Source organism: Pelodiscus sinensis, chromosome 11 (assembly GCF_052426305.1).
Source record: "Pelodiscus sinensis isolate ZL-2025 chromosome 11, ASM5242630v1, whole genome shotgun sequence".
Classification (NCBI taxonomy): Eukaryota; Metazoa; Chordata; order Testudines; family Trionychidae; genus Pelodiscus; species Pelodiscus sinensis.
The window spans coordinates 43397948-43413515 of record NC_143062.1 but is presented as its reverse complement, the minus strand read 5'-3'; the positions used below and the strand labels follow the sequence as shown (position 1 = coordinate 43413515).

At 46.1% G+C, this 15568-nt stretch overlaps 1 protein-coding gene across 1 annotated transcript in view; it reads right to left on the bottom strand.

The window, feature by feature from the left end:
• Positions 1-15568, bottom strand: part of FRMD4B (FERM domain containing 4B) — a 229783-nt gene that overhangs the window by 202312 nt on the left and 11903 nt on the right. The gene's annotated exons all lie outside the window — the stretch shown is intronic.

Genomic DNA, 15568 nt, shown 5'->3' with positions numbered 1-15568 from the left:
CCACACAGCGCTGCCTCTCTGAAACACCGCCTGTAGCCCGGGGCCAGCTGGGGACTCCCGCTCTGACCCCCCGCTCCATGCGGCATTGCTGCATTGAAACGCTGCATGCATCTTGGCCCCAGGATCTGGCTCCTGGCTCCATGTGGTGCTGTCGCTTAGAAGCACTCCCTTCTCTCCCCCCCCCCCCCCACACCTCCCCCCTTGCTGCTTCTTTCTGATAGAGGCAGCAAGGGGGAGGGGAAGCGACTAGTCAACTAGCGTGTGGATTCTCCAATAAGCATTTGCTTATCAGATAGTTGACTAGTCATTGACATCCCTAGCTGGTACTCACCGAGAAGCAGTTTAAAAGGCTCCTAGCACGTACTGCCGTCTCTGTTAATGAGAGCACTGGTTTTGCACAGAGCCCCCAATATTCACTTTCTTTTGATGGAAAACTATAAATGGGCTAAATTTCAAGTTTACTCTGCACTTCCAAAGGAGGAGGACATGCAAACGTGTGTCCCCAAATGCACACTTACACGCACGCTCACAATAACTGTATGATCAAATCTAGTATGTGCACACAAACATACAGTTAGACACATCCCTAGACACATCTATATGCAAATTCAGAGATTTGCAAGTGCAATCATGCAGTCCTCCGTATAAATTAGGCATATACTTGCATGTGTAAACGTGCAATCCACTGCTTGAGCATGCATGCTACATATCCCCTATCTAGGAAAATTACTGATACCACTAGGGCAGGGGTGCGAAAGATAGAGTTCAGATCTGGCCCGTCAAGCCATTTGATGCAGCCTGTGGCCACCCTGCCATTCCCTCGCTCCCCAGGCCAATTGAGACCTTGAGAAAGGGGGAGTATGCAAAATCTCCTCCCCCCACCAGGGACAGGCCACACCTAAAGGGAACACCTTCCACCTGAGGCCCCGCCCCTTCCACCCGAAGCCCTGCCCCACGACCACTTCCAAAATTCATGAAGTGGCCCCTCTGCACAAATTATTACCTACCCCTGCATTAGGGCCATGTTCCTCCCTTAGCTCAAGCGGCAGACAACATTTTTATGCACAGGTAGTGAGGGGTTCAGTCTAGGGGTTCATTCTAGATTCGTGATCTCTGATGTGGTCCTTTATAAGTAAGTGTATGTGTTCTCACACATACTTGAAAGTCAAGGCTGCAAGATCTTTCAAACAGTTTATTTTGCCTTCCATGTACGATGAGAATATTTGTGTGTAGCAAATAATTTTGACTTTGCCATTTCTCCACCCACACACGCAAAGAAATAATACGACTCAAAATTATATAATAAGGACTTGCATGTAGCTTGAACATCAAAGGGGGAATTCCACCTTTTCCTCCTCTGCAATCTGCATTCAGAAGGAGCAGCACTAAGAATGCAAACTTCCTATTTCACTGCCTTAAGATTCACAAGTTACATGGAACTGAACGGGCTGCCATTTTTCCTGTGGCAAGGTAACTAAGTGCATCAAATTGCGTTGTCATAGGGGGTTCCTATCACTCTATTCCTAGGGGAATTTGTGAGTGTGTCTGTATTGTTGACAGGTATTTTGAAATAGGGATGTAAAATCCCATTTAATCAATTAATCGGTTAAGCGTCACATCAATCGTTTAACCGAATAAGCAGGATCACGCAGATTGGGGGATGCTCTAGCCCAGCTGTGCTGGAGCGGCCTCCCACCCACGGGGCTGCCAGCCACTGGCCCCACAGGGCTGCCAGTTGACAGTAAGCATAACATCCCTATTTTCAAATAAATTACTACACTGAAACTGGCATGACTGTACAGGGTTATTTTGACAAATACAATTTGCAGAACTGTTCATTTTTTGGTGCAGAATTCCCCCAGGAGCAGCTTTAATATGCGTCAGTCAAGGCAAGTAAGTCATTGCTTCTCTATCACATTTATTTAAGCAGCTCCCACTCCAACACTTAGAAGTAAGGGTCTTTTGCTGTCCCTTCTGTAAACACCTTGTATTTATAACTCAGCTATAAAGTCCTAGGCAGATGGTATCTGCATCCTCATCTACAAAAATGATCCATGGATATCCACATCCGCAAATGCGGATACCCGGAGATATCCACAAATGTGCTGGGTTCTAAGATACAAAATTTGCATCCGCCTCCACAGCCGTATCTGCAAAAAAATGAGCTGTGGAAATCCATATGAATGGATGCAGATGCCTGTTGATATAAAGTGGATATCTTTGGATTTTCAAGGCTCTTCTCAGCTGATTTAATCTGCAGCAAGCAAAAAAATGGCACATGAGAGGTGAGCTCAAACACAGGGCATTTTTATAGACATGCCTCTTAGCTGAATTTTGAGCAGTCACAAAAGGTGTGGGGCAGGGGGACATTTGTTGTGGAGTTTCATGTCTCTTGGTGAGTTAAGATTAAGAAAACGTATTCACCTTTCACGAATGTATAGATTTTTCTTTAAAAAAGACTCTTTACAAGCATTTCTGCTTTACCATGTATGGGCACTTCTGTTTTTGGCTGCTTTTTTTTTTTTTAATTACTGCAATTTAAAGCTGACCACCAAATTACAAATATCTGGCAGCCTCAGGTGCCTCTATAATGCCGTTCCCAGAATTGCGGTTTTTCCAAAAGTGCTCTGCAAAACATGTGCAGAGCTGAATTTTCTGGACTGACTCTTGAAAATTCTCTCTCTTATTTCTGCCATGTTGCTACATAAGCTTTTCCTTCCCACTTGCCCCCACTCACAGTTCCACTATGTAAATGTGCATTGTTCACCCTTAACAAGTCTCCAGTGGACAATAGGTACTTCATGTAGTTTCTTCCATGCCATCCACAGAATTCGGACAAGCTGTGGTGATTTGTGTGGTATCCAACAGCAAACGGCGCCCCTTGCATGCATATTTCATACCCACTGCAGAGTAGTCTAGGCAAGTGGTTTCAAAACTTTGTATTAGAGTTACCCAGCAACTGCATTTTGGAACTTTTCTGTGACCCATCCACAGTCCAAATCCATTGGCCAGTATCCTTTTCCTGCTTACCCCACTGAAGTGGCAGTGACCAGCGTTCCCTGTAAGCTGATTGTTTGGGTGGCACCCAAGAGAGACTCAAATGCCGCCCAGCTGATTAGCAGAGCACCCAGAGTCAGTGGCATGGGTTTCTACTGGTAGTGCACATCCACACATGACTGAATGCACATAGCAAAATGTATTCCACACATGGAAGGAAAAAATTAGAAGGAACAATGGCACTGACCACCCAGTCTGGTGCTGCCTGTCTAATCCCAGCCCAGTGTGAAGATGATAAAGGAAGCCTGCCCTGCACTCAGAGGAACAGATGGGCCATTTTGAGTGAGTGGCGCTGCCACATCATTTGCCTGCCATGAGACACTGTTTGGGAGAACACTGGCCTGGAAAGGGAAGAAGGTTTGTGAGACAGTGCGTTGGGGTTCCCCCTGATCACGCAGCCCTGTAGCGGCAAGAACAGACTCCGCCAACCAGTAGAATAGAGAGGGTTTATTGCTTTTCCAGGATACAGCACAGCCTAGACGTGACATGGCTACAGGAGTTTGGACCAGGATGCATCAGACCCCTTGAAATGGGGTGCCTAGGCCTCTAGACTCCCAGCCCCACTCCTTAGTCTCTCTCCTTCATGATTCCAGCCAGAAACGGACTCTTCCCCCGCACTCTCACTTCCTTTGTTCTGTCCCTTCTCTTAACCGGTAGAACCGGTTCGGTCACTGTCATGGGGGCCCTCAAGCCGTCCCCCGCTGGGCGGTGCTTACAGACAGAGGCCAGTAGGGGTCATTCACGGCCCACAGCCCAAGCACAGCAACCAGCAAGGTACTGACACTACATCATAGTCCCTGCCTGCATGGCCGTCAATGGTGTGACGTCATCATCGGGCGCCCCATTGAAGGCGGCGCCCTAGGTGACGGCTGAGTTGGCCTATACTCACGGGCTGCCCCTGCTGAAGTGTAAGGCTGAACAGGATCCATACACAGGTTGGCCAGTGATGTCCCATGTGACGTGAGCAAGTCATGCCAGGGCTCCGTGACTCCGCTTCATCGTCTCTGAAATGGGAACAAGATAGCCCTAAGCTTCACAAGCCTCAGGCATTCAATGTTTGTAAAAACTGTACGAGGCTCCTGGATGGGCAGCAATGACATAAAACACTGAATGACGGCTGATCAGAAAGAGACATTTACAACCCGAGGGTCCTTATGATCAGCTGTTTGGAGCCAGGCATGTGCGTGTGGCCTATCAACCTCTAACCAAATCCAGGAGGTTTCAGGCACTTGGGGCACTGAAAAAAGATCAGAGTAAGAGCAGATTAAAAATTAGAGGCAAGAGTGTTAAAAGGGAATCTAAATCCTCACGCTTCTGGGGCAGGAGTCAACGTTTCACTAATGGAGGTTAGAAAGAAACTTTCCTGGCAGTAAATGAAATACTAATTCAGGATATCGTGAACCTTTTTCCAAAGTAGCCTTTAGTGACTATTATTGTTAGCTGTGCTGTAGCCATGCTGGGTCCCAAGACAGAGACAAGGTGGGTGATGTAATTTCTTTGATTGCACGTCCTTCTGTGGGTGAAAGAAACACACTTTGGCGCTTACACAGAGCTCTGCTTACACAAGCTCTGCCCGCAGACATGGGGCAAAAGGGGCAATTGCCCCAGGGCCCGGCTATTCAAAGCAACAGCAGAGGTGGCCAGAACCCTGGGCCCTTTGAATTGTTGTTGGAGCGCCGCACTCTTGACAGCTGTGAGGGCTGCAGGGGTGGTGACAGAGAGTTGTGGCATGGTACACTCCAAGCAGCGCTGCAGGCTGGCTATCCCCAACCCCGCCCGTTCTGCCCAAGGTCCCGCCTCTTTCTAGAGCACCATGCTGGGTCCCTCCCCTTGTCCCTGCATCTTGCTGTCGGTCCTGCTGCTTCCAGGCCATTGCCAGTGGCAGGACACTAGACAAAGGAAGTACTGGTCTGATCCCAGCACGGCAAGTCTTACAATCTTCACTGGACTTCTGTTCTACAGTGAGTTTAATCCCATACCCAGCTGTCAAGACAAATTGGTTCATTTAATATTTAAGGCACATTACAATTTTGCAAGATGCTGAATAAAGCCCATAAGGCTTGCTGGTCCATTAAGGCTCCCAGGCAGTAAGTACAAAGGTAATACACTTGTCGCCACGCATTTTAATGACCCCCTGCAATTTTTTATTAACTAGGAAATGGCATTTCTTCAGAAACTCTCAGTAGCTTATACCTCTGGCATAGATCACCTTGATCTTTCCACTTCAGGGCTCATTCCCTTTTACAACCTCACCACTGCCTAGGAGTATCCAGCCACGACATTTTAAAATACAGGTCGAACCTCTCTAGTCCAGCACGCTGGGGATCTGACCCGTGCCAAACCAGATAATGTGCCGAACCATGGGAGGTCAATATTGTCTAGCAGCAGTACTAACACTTCCACTGCTTGCTGGGCTGTTTGAAGACATTTAGGGATAAGTTAGAGCTAAATAACAGCACAGAACACTGAGCCAGGACTGGTGGCTCTAAACAAATTTTACGGGACCACAGGAAAAATCAGTCACGCCCGTAGTAAGCAGACATCTGGCTAACTAAAATCATGCCGGACCACGGATGTTGCTGGACTAGAGAGGTTCAACTGGCAGCATCAAGTCTCTTGTCCCGTTTTCATATCTCCACATCAGAATCACATCAACAATCACCAGCATGATAAACCTGCCTTGGATCTATATTGCCTTGATGTGGAAATCTTCCTTTGTTCTCCATAACTGACTGATTACCTCCATCCTGTATGGGAACATGCTGTCATTTATTTTTCCTTTAACTCAGATTGTTTGAGAAGACTAAAGAGAGATGAAGCTAAATCAGTGCTTGATCCCTAGGAGAGGCACAGTGATTCATTCACAGGCAATCATCTCTCTCTCCCCCTCTGAGGATGGTTTGTAGAGACTTATTTTTAAAAACAAATTTAGTTCTGACCTCAGTTTAACTGCCAGTTATTTCATAATATGGTATTTTCCATCTCCTGCATCTCGTTCTTCATAAGGAATCTTAAGGTCTCTCAGCTATATCAGTTGCAAGTCCAGTTTACCAACAATTGAGCCAGCAATATTAACAGAAGAAACAATATTATGCTTCTAGAGAAATTAGGAAGAAAACTTTTTGCACTGTAGCCACAATACTTATAAATAAGATTATGATATTAACATGCTGCTTCCCTCAACTGTTCTTTGAAAGCCAGAACCTTCTCCATACAGATCAACTAAACATACGAAGCCACAAGAACCAGACTGGCACGGGAAAGAAGGAACTACATAGGCCCAATTCTAATTTTGGATGCACAAGCATAAATGCGGAAATTAACACTCAGGTGACATCAGAATAATGAAATGAGATGTGGATATGAAGTTAAATGTTTCTATGGCTCTGATTCTGCAATTGGGCCTAGGGTCAGGATCCCACTGCAGGACTAGGAGCCAATATAGCAACTCAGCTGTCTGGATATAAGGATGAAATCCTGGCTCACTTAGTGATTTCACCCAAGGCACTTTCTACTGATGTTTTCTTTGCTGAATGTGAACATGACTTCAAAGAGAGCAGATTGGGCTCCAGCTTCTTGGAAGCAGGAAATGAAAAGCATCAATGTTTCAAATTTGTGCCATAATATTTCTCCCTCCACTAATGCCGGTAAGTCAACATTTATTTTCTGCTAGGTAAAAAATACTGATGCAGTCACTGACCTGGGACCTTTATTTAGTTGTTTCATTAGTACACAGATTAGTGGCACATAAATTGCACAGATGCAGTATGCAATATGTGAGGTTTTTATTCCATTTTTAACTACTATAAACGTGGCAGAGAAATGAGGCGCTGCATTCTAAATAACAAGGGGGAACACAGAGACACACCACCCTGGAAATGCACCAACATTTATTTTCTTGTTATAGGTTTCTTTGATTTGCTTTTGCCTTAGAAAATGAAACTCCTTGATGTATTTTCTTCCTCTACAGAAAACATAATCAATGAAATATTCATACACCTGCTGTCATAAAAAATGCCGTCAAGCAGGCTGGTCTCCTGGCATCATTGATTTCAGTAGCTATTTTTCTCTCAAAGTCTTATAATAAAAATCCTCCCATTGCCCTCATACACATGTTGAAGTGTGATATTTACTTGAAACGTATTGAGTTGGGATGGGATGGAAGCCACAGCCTGCAAAAGACCACAACTGGAATGAATACAATCAGGACCAATTGCCGCTTCCTTTTAATTTTCAGGAAGCTCATTGTCATAAAGCTACTCAAGAGTCCACAAAACATCACACAATATTTACTTTGCACACAATGGTTCCTAATTGAACGTTGCAGTCATAAAATTCTCAGGCAAATACTAAAAGTTGTGTGGCCCACGCAGGAGTATAATTAGGATTCTACTCCTACAAACAGAGTTACATGGAAGCTAGCTGACCCTATTATCAATGGCCTCCCATTTACTTCTGCAGCAGTCCCCAAATTTTTCTATTTTTATTGAATCAAATTCTGTGGGTGAGAGAGACATTTTTGAGCTTACACAGAGTATTAGATGTGAAGAGGTCTGGGTAAGCTCGCCTCTTTTACCCATTAGAAGGTATTACCTCGCCCAACCTGTCTCTCCCATATCCTGGGACAAAAACAACATTGATATCTTAGCTTTGTCTACCTTAAAGTTGTGCTATGCCGGCACAGTTAGGGTATATCTACTCTACAGCGTTATAACATAGTCCGCATCTATACTACAAGCAGTTATTTCGACAATGTTAAAATAATGTTGAGCTGGAAGACTTCTTATTCTGACTCCTGTAACCCTCATTTTATGAGAAGTAAGGGAAGTCGGAGGAAGAGTGCTCTTTCTTGCAGTGTAGACAGCACTAAAAGCCGAAATAAGCTATTCGACTTCAACTACGCAATTGATGTAGCTCAAGTTGCATAGCTTATTTTGGCTTTAGCCCTGTTATGTAGATGTGCCCTGAAAGGGTAACCCCCTTAGAATGGGCACAGTGATATTGGTATGAAGCAACTTGACACTGTATGGGAAGGAGAAACTGTATGGGAAGCTTAGACCTGTATGGGAAGGAGAAATGCTATACTGGTGTAAAGGTATTGGTTGAACTGCGTGGTAGCTATGGGCATGTCTAAACTACATCCCTCTGCCGACAGAGGGATGTAGATTAGGCACATCGCTATTGCAAATGAAGCGGGGATTTAAATATCCCACACTTCATTTGAATAAAAATGGCCACCGCGGTGCTTTGCTGGCAAAAAGCGGCAGTCTAGACGGGGATCGGTCGACAAGGAAAGCTTTTTCCGACCGATCCCTTATGCCTCGTGCAACGAGGTTTACAGAATCGGTCGGAAAAGGCTTTCCTTGTCGATCGATCCCCATCTAAACTGCCGCTTTTTGCCAGCAAAGTGCCACGTCTGCAAAAAAGCGGCGGCCATTTCTATTCAAAGGACACGCGGGATATTTAAATCCCCGCTTCCTTTGCAATAGAGATGTGCCTAATCTACATCCCTCTGTCAGCAAGTGGGTATAGTTTAAACACACCCTGTATTACTAAACATTTATTTCTCCTTACAACACCTGGGTGAAGTGGGGATTCAGAGCAGGAAGTTCCTTTCTCCTGTACAGACAAATCTGCATCACAGTCAAAAAGACCCTGTGTGGCGGCACGTCGTGGTCCCCCACCTCCTGCACCCTCGTAGTGGCACAAACAGACTCCACCAGCCAGTAGAATAGAGGGAGTTTATTGTTTCTCCAGGATACAGCACAGCACAGATGTAATCTGGTTACAGGAACTGGGGCTAGGAGGCCTCAGTGCCCCCCCTTGAGAGGGGGGTGGCTGGGCCCTACAATCCCAGCCCCCTCCCTAGCTCCTTCTCCCCTGCTTCCCAGACCGAAACTAAAACTCTTCCAGCCCCACCCCCAGCCAGGGGTGGCATTCCACCTTCCTTTGTTTCTCTCCTTTGTTTTGGGGGGTAGCTGGTCGGACAGGTTGAGAGATCCTTGCCTAGTAACTCATCCCCTGCCCTGCTGGGCCGTGCTACAGACAGCAGCCAGTGGGGGTCACCCACAGCCCCAGCATAGCAACCAGCAAGGTACCCCCCACTACGTCACACCTGCACAAAGACATTTGCAGATTGGGGGCCTAACAATTCCCTGGAAGTGCAAGACTCAGCGTTTGAGTTTAAAAACCAGGCAACTGAAAACCCCCTTGTGGGAGCATTACTAGGGGACCTTCTACTTACGAAGTATACATCCAGTGGTCTAAAAGAGCATTATGAACCATAATGAACTTTCCCGGGAAGGTGATATTATTAGTTCCTATTTTACAGATGAGCAAACAGATGCACAGGGATGGTAAGTAACTCAGGGCTTATCAACAGGCAGAGAGTTAGACCAGTTTGACTAAGGGTGTTATTGAAATTCATGTAGTAAACAGGTGCAAAAGGCTGTGTGGATCCTTATTTTGCCTCACACCAGGTCTAACTTAGGTGGAGACAGAGGGAATGAGATAAAATGCTCCTCCCTCGCAGAGCTATCGGTACCACCAGTTAATGAGGATATTACTTATACCTTTGCCAAATGAGAGCAGACACACCCCAGCTGTGTTGGTATCACTATGGAGTCATTTTGACAGGAAGAACTAATAGCGAATGGGCTGGGCAGATTTAAATATTGGACCCGTTCTGCCCAACTTGCCACCCTGCCCTTCCTGGGAACAGCTTTTTAAAAAATACCTTCGTATGTGGGGGGAAGTAGAGAACTGGGCATGAAAAACACAACGAAATATTGCAAATGCCTTCATTTCTCCCTCTCCCTTTCACAAATTTCGTAAACTAAAAGACTGCCAGTCATTCATAGGCCTTTGCCACGTGCTAGAAGGACTTAGCTGTGATAATTGTATGTGTCAGTGTGTCTATAGCAGGGTGTGACGTAGCCAGGATTGTATTGCTGTGTTGCCATGTGTGGTTCCTACTGTCCCAGGAGCTGCAACACTGTCTGAAGGAGGGGGAGATGACTCACTGCAGAAGTGTATTCGGCTTCTGACACCTGAGGGCCAGGCCTAGGAGATGACAACTCCTGCAGAGGAAGGGAGACAAAGGAGAGACTGGGCTGACAGCAGGCTGGGGACTAGGGCCTGAGGGAAGGGCAGTCTCTGCAGGGTTAGGATGAGAGAAGGGGTTAGAGCAGGAAACGGAGAAGGGCCCGGGATCCCTTCTCCCCGAGAGGGGTAAGACTGGCTGCTCTTGGATCTTAACATCGATCCTGTGCTACACTGTGTCCCGGTGAGCTAATAAACCTTCTGTTCTACCTGCTGGCTGACAGTCACATCTCACTGTGGGGGTGCAGGGCTTGGGGACTCCCCGACACTCCGTGACACAGCTGCAGATCTCCTATGGGGTCCTGAAAATTTGGTGGAGCCCTTAAAATACTGTGATTTTTAGATCAGTGGGTACCCAAATAAACTGAGACATTTTTGGAATTCTATTTTCATTTTTTTTCCCCAAGAAAGCTATCGGAAAATTAGTAACAAAATAACAGGGTCCTACAACTGTCATTAATATTTTCTCACATCGCTCCTCAATCCATGGCATGGAGCCCCAGGGTTCCATGGAGCACACTTTGGGAACCCCCGATCTACAACAGTGCCAAAGCAAAAACCTACCGAAAGCCAAACTTACATGCACAAAACCACTTTAAGACAGGAACTAGATTTGTTCCTTAGAATTTCTCAGGTCATGGGGAACTCCACAAGCACAGGGGTCCACTCAAATGGATCAGCTTTCAACAGAAGGACCCTAAAGTGATCCACTCCACTGCTTTATTTTAAAGTCATCGCTCTACTGCTCATTTGAAAAAAACAGCCACCATGCCTATTTTGCAAAGAGGCGGCAGTTCTGAAGAGCTTCCTAACACGGTTCCAAGCGGATCAGCATTTTCTGCTTTCTTAACTTCATGCCATTTCCTCTAGTTACACTCCCTGAAAAACCACCCTGAATAGTTCTCTGTCTGCACTGATGTTTGCACCCTTCAAATATTTGTTATACTTCTGTCTACAAGCCTGATGTTTATTTGCAGACTTAGCATGTTCTGTAGAGCGCCAATGTTCAGCAGTTAGAATTACAGTTCACAGGCTACTGATAGGAACCCCGAATGCTTAGAGCAGTCTCTTCTTCGCCATGAAACTTGTTTAACCCCTTACGGTATTCTCTTCCCATGCTCACGTGATGGCTATTAGCTTAACCCACATAGGGGACTGAGCCAGGGTTCTCTGGAGCTAACTGCATAAGCCTCTGCAGCCAGGCACTGAGATAGACTCACACCTTCTGCAGCTTGGGTACAGAGAAGGGCACATTACACCCGCTGACCAGTGGCTTATATTTATTCTGGACAGAGGAAGCTTGTCCCAAAGGCCAGAGGCACATAGCTTGCATTCCTGGTGAGCCCATCTATGGGAGGGCTGCCATCTTAGACTGAACCAGGAAGCTTCCCCATTAAAGGTGAATGTCTCCATGGCTCAAACTGGAGAAGCAAGCCCATAATGTACATGATGAGACGCTAGATGGGGAGAGCTTTGAGTTACATCAGAGAATTCTTTCCCGGGTGCCTGGTTGGTGGGTCTCACCCATACGCAGAGGGTCAAACTGACAGCCAAAATTCCTTCCCAAACACAAATATGGCCAAGACCCGGGGCAGGGAACACTCTCCGCAGCCTCAGGATCTGGAACAGCCCAGCAGCCTGCTCTGCTGCTCTCGCCAGATCCACTGTGTCCTGCTTCACTCAGCAACAGGAAGCATGGTGCCCTGGGGAGAGGGAGTCCATTTATTCTTTTGGGTAGAGACAGTCCAGTTTGTCCAGCATAGATGGCGGAGGGACACTACTGGCATATATCACATTAGATGAGCAGGTGAATGAACCCTTTGATGGTGTGGGCTGATATGGTTAGGCCCCATGATGGTGTCACTAGGGTAGACGTGTGGAGAGAGTTGGTAACAGGGTTTGTGGGAGGGATTGGTTCCTGGGGTAGTGTTTCTGTTGTGAAGTGTGTGGTTGGTGGTATGTTTCAGACTGGGGGATTGTCTTGTAAGGAAGGACTGGTCTGCCTCCCAAGGTATGTGAGAGTGAGGGATTGGACTGTAGATCCTTGATGATGTGTTGAAGAGGTTTTAGCTGGGGGCTGTAAGGAACGGCCAGTGGCGTTCTGTTGCTTTCTTTGTTGGGTCTGTTCTGTAGCAGGTGGCTATTGTGTACATGAAAGGTTATGCCCTAATACATGTATTAGTCTTTAAAAGGTGCCACAGGACTCCATGTTATTTGTAAATAATATAGTATGTCATATCTATATATTCATACCATAAGGTCAAAAATGTGTTTCTAACAAAATATCCTTCCATATAATCTCTTTCTGTCTCAAGAATATCATGTATAATAACCCATGAACATGAAGAAAGAAGGGAACATCAGGTGATGTTGCATGAAACAGCCTGTGCAGACAATGTTCCTAATAGAAATTCCTGTGTATCTATGCACTATGGAAGAGAAACTGGATTTCATCCTGTAATTCCATTTTTCATTATTTCTTACTCCCCTCCCCCTAAAAAAGCTCAGATTGGGACTGACCCTAGGAGTCCTCTGAATCTGCCCCATACCCGATAGCGTGGCACAGAGCTATGTAGTCTGTAGCCGAGAGTTGTAAAACTAGCTAGATGATACAAGTCTTCTTTCCTGTGTTGATCCCATCAAAGGGGGTCTGTCCTAGGAGGCCTTTTCCCTCCAAAACGCTCTGTTCAGTACTACTTCCTTGCTCACACAACATGCTAACCTGTCTCCCGTCAGGACATCCTACCAGCTCATCTTCGCTGACCTTTCCGCCCTTTTCTTTCAATCATGAGCTGTAGAATTCTTTGACCCACACAGTTGTCAGGACTATGCTTTAGGGACCAAACCATCTCTCCTATTTTCATTTATGGGTTTTTCTCTAAGCACGTCTCCAAACAGACACATTCCTCACATGGTCTTTCATGCTGACATCACTCATCCACATCAACATTCACATTTGCTCATGTTCCTTCTTTGTTGCCCACTCAATGCCATATGCTAAAAGTGGACAGACTACAGGTTCTCTCTTTTGATCTTACTAGCCTCCTGTCATATCTTGCACCATTTTTCTCTCTCCGTTTGAGCTAGGCATTCACCATCACAGGTCTAATTTCTCCTCCATTTCCCCAGATGATCAAACCTGGAACCCAGGTGATCAAACTTTGCATTTTAAATATTGTGCGCTTATCTAGTTTCAGGGATAACTCTTCAATGTTTACATCACTGAAATGACATACCTTACATTCTGTTTTTCCTCTGCTTATTTTGAGCCAGTGTCTCTCTCAATCTGTTTATTAAGACCCTCTTCTAGGCCTGGGCTCAGACCAAGAATCTATACGTGAAAGGCTCTGTATCACCTTACGAAGCTCCAAGACATTTCTGCCTTCCGGGGATTTCAGTATTTGTCATCCACCCAGGACACAAGACTGCTGATCTGAACACTCATTTAAACAGGTTTCTGCCATTTTCCTTCTAAGTTGGCATCCTCAGAGGATTATTCCGTGCTCCCTCCACCTGTGCCTAATGGTTCTTACTTAATAATTCTAAGTCGTATTCATTATAAAATCATGGGAGTTGAGAACGCTGGCACCATCACGCACATACCAAGAAAATTACAAGTTTACTGACAGCAAGAGAGGAAACTCCCAGTGAAGCTAGACACCTGGCCCAACACTATAATATGGTAAGATAAAAAGAAAAACACTCCATGTCAAAATTAAACCTAACAAAAAAGGCCCTATTTTCTTGTCACTCAAAATCCCACACAGCTCTATTTTAGGCATTATTCGGGAAAATAAATACCCATAAGTGTGCCTGGTACAAAACATGCATCTCATCTCTAAAGTCCCATGCAGTATAGGCTCCATTTGAGCTATACTGGTGAATGTGAAAATCTAGTGAAGGGATTTCTTTCACTGGGACAGGCAAACAACATGACTTGTCTAACACCTTATGCCCTTTTGGACAAGGTGTAACTCCTGGGAGACAAGGCATAAGCACCTCCCTAAAGATGGACTTAGCTTGTATGAACAAGAAGTGGAAGGGATTAGGTGAAGGACATAGGGATGCAAGTTGAGAGGCCCTGTTTTAGGGAATGGCTTTTAACAGAGTTGTTTTTAAGTCTGAAGGGGACATTAGCAGTGACGTAGGTAATTAAGAGCTCAGATAAGAATGGATTCCTCAACAGAACTGAAATCTGGTCTCCTAACAGCCTAAATCAAAGCAGCCTATTCAGGTTAAAATAAAACCCCTTTGTCTTGAATCCTTAAAAAAACCCCACTGGTGGGCCAACTTACTAAGAAATGCTGTTCTTCTCAGCCCTAGAGACATAACCTCCATGAGGCTTTAACTCACAACCTGCCTCTCTGCAAATTAGTTGGACAGTTCAAGAGATCGCCTCTCCTACTGTGTATTCATGAATCGGTCAGCCGGTGTTGATATATATCATGACAAACCCTCCCAGTTGCAGATATGGAGTTAGGGCGGTGGTGGGCAATCTGCACCCCATCGGGGTTCCATGTGTGGTGCCACGAGACATTTTCTTTACCATTACCCACGTGCAGGGTTGCCGGATTCTGCTGGTTTCCACCCATGTAGGTTTTCTCCTGCCAGCATGACTGAAGTGACACGTACACAAAACAAGGGCACATGAAGTGAGGCGCATGCTGACTGCACACGCTATTCACAGAGAGCTGTGCATGCTCTCTGCATCCAATCAGAGTGCTGCTACGGCTCAATTGGCACACCCTGCAAATTCAAGGTACCCAAGCGCAGTTAGCAAAACTTCCTTATCCTGGGAGACCGTCTTGGCTACGACAATTTTGTGGTGCACGGAGATGAAGGAGGATGACTCATGCAGCCCACTCGCTAGCCTAGGTTGTCCCTCGCTAGGTTAGGGCATTTTGAATGTTAGGAGACCAGAAGGGTACTTAGTGTAAACCGGACAAGAACATCAAATTGTTTACACTAAACGTGGGTAAGCACTTACACTCACTCAGAGAATGTGGATCCATTATCTACCACCCGTTAGGGATATAAGCAAGTAGTCGACTAGCTGACTAACCAGTAAGCCTAGGCTTATCGGGTAGTCAAGTTGACAACTCGCATTTCTTCCCCCCTTGCTGCCTCAGTATCAGAGGCAGCTGGGCGGAGGGAGCAGGAGCCACAGCGCAGGGGGGAACTTAAAAGCCAGTTCCACCTAGCACCGTCTCCACAGTGCCACCTGCCCCCCCTCACGACTGTTGCCACAATCAGAGGCAGCAGTGTGGGGGTGGGGGGAATGGGGGAGCTGCTACAAAGCAGCCTCTGCCCACGGTAGGCCCAAGCTCATTGCAGGTAGAGACTGCTCCAGCAGCACCCCCTGTCTGCAGGGGGTCTCAGCTCCTGCACACCTAGCTCTTACTACGTTTAA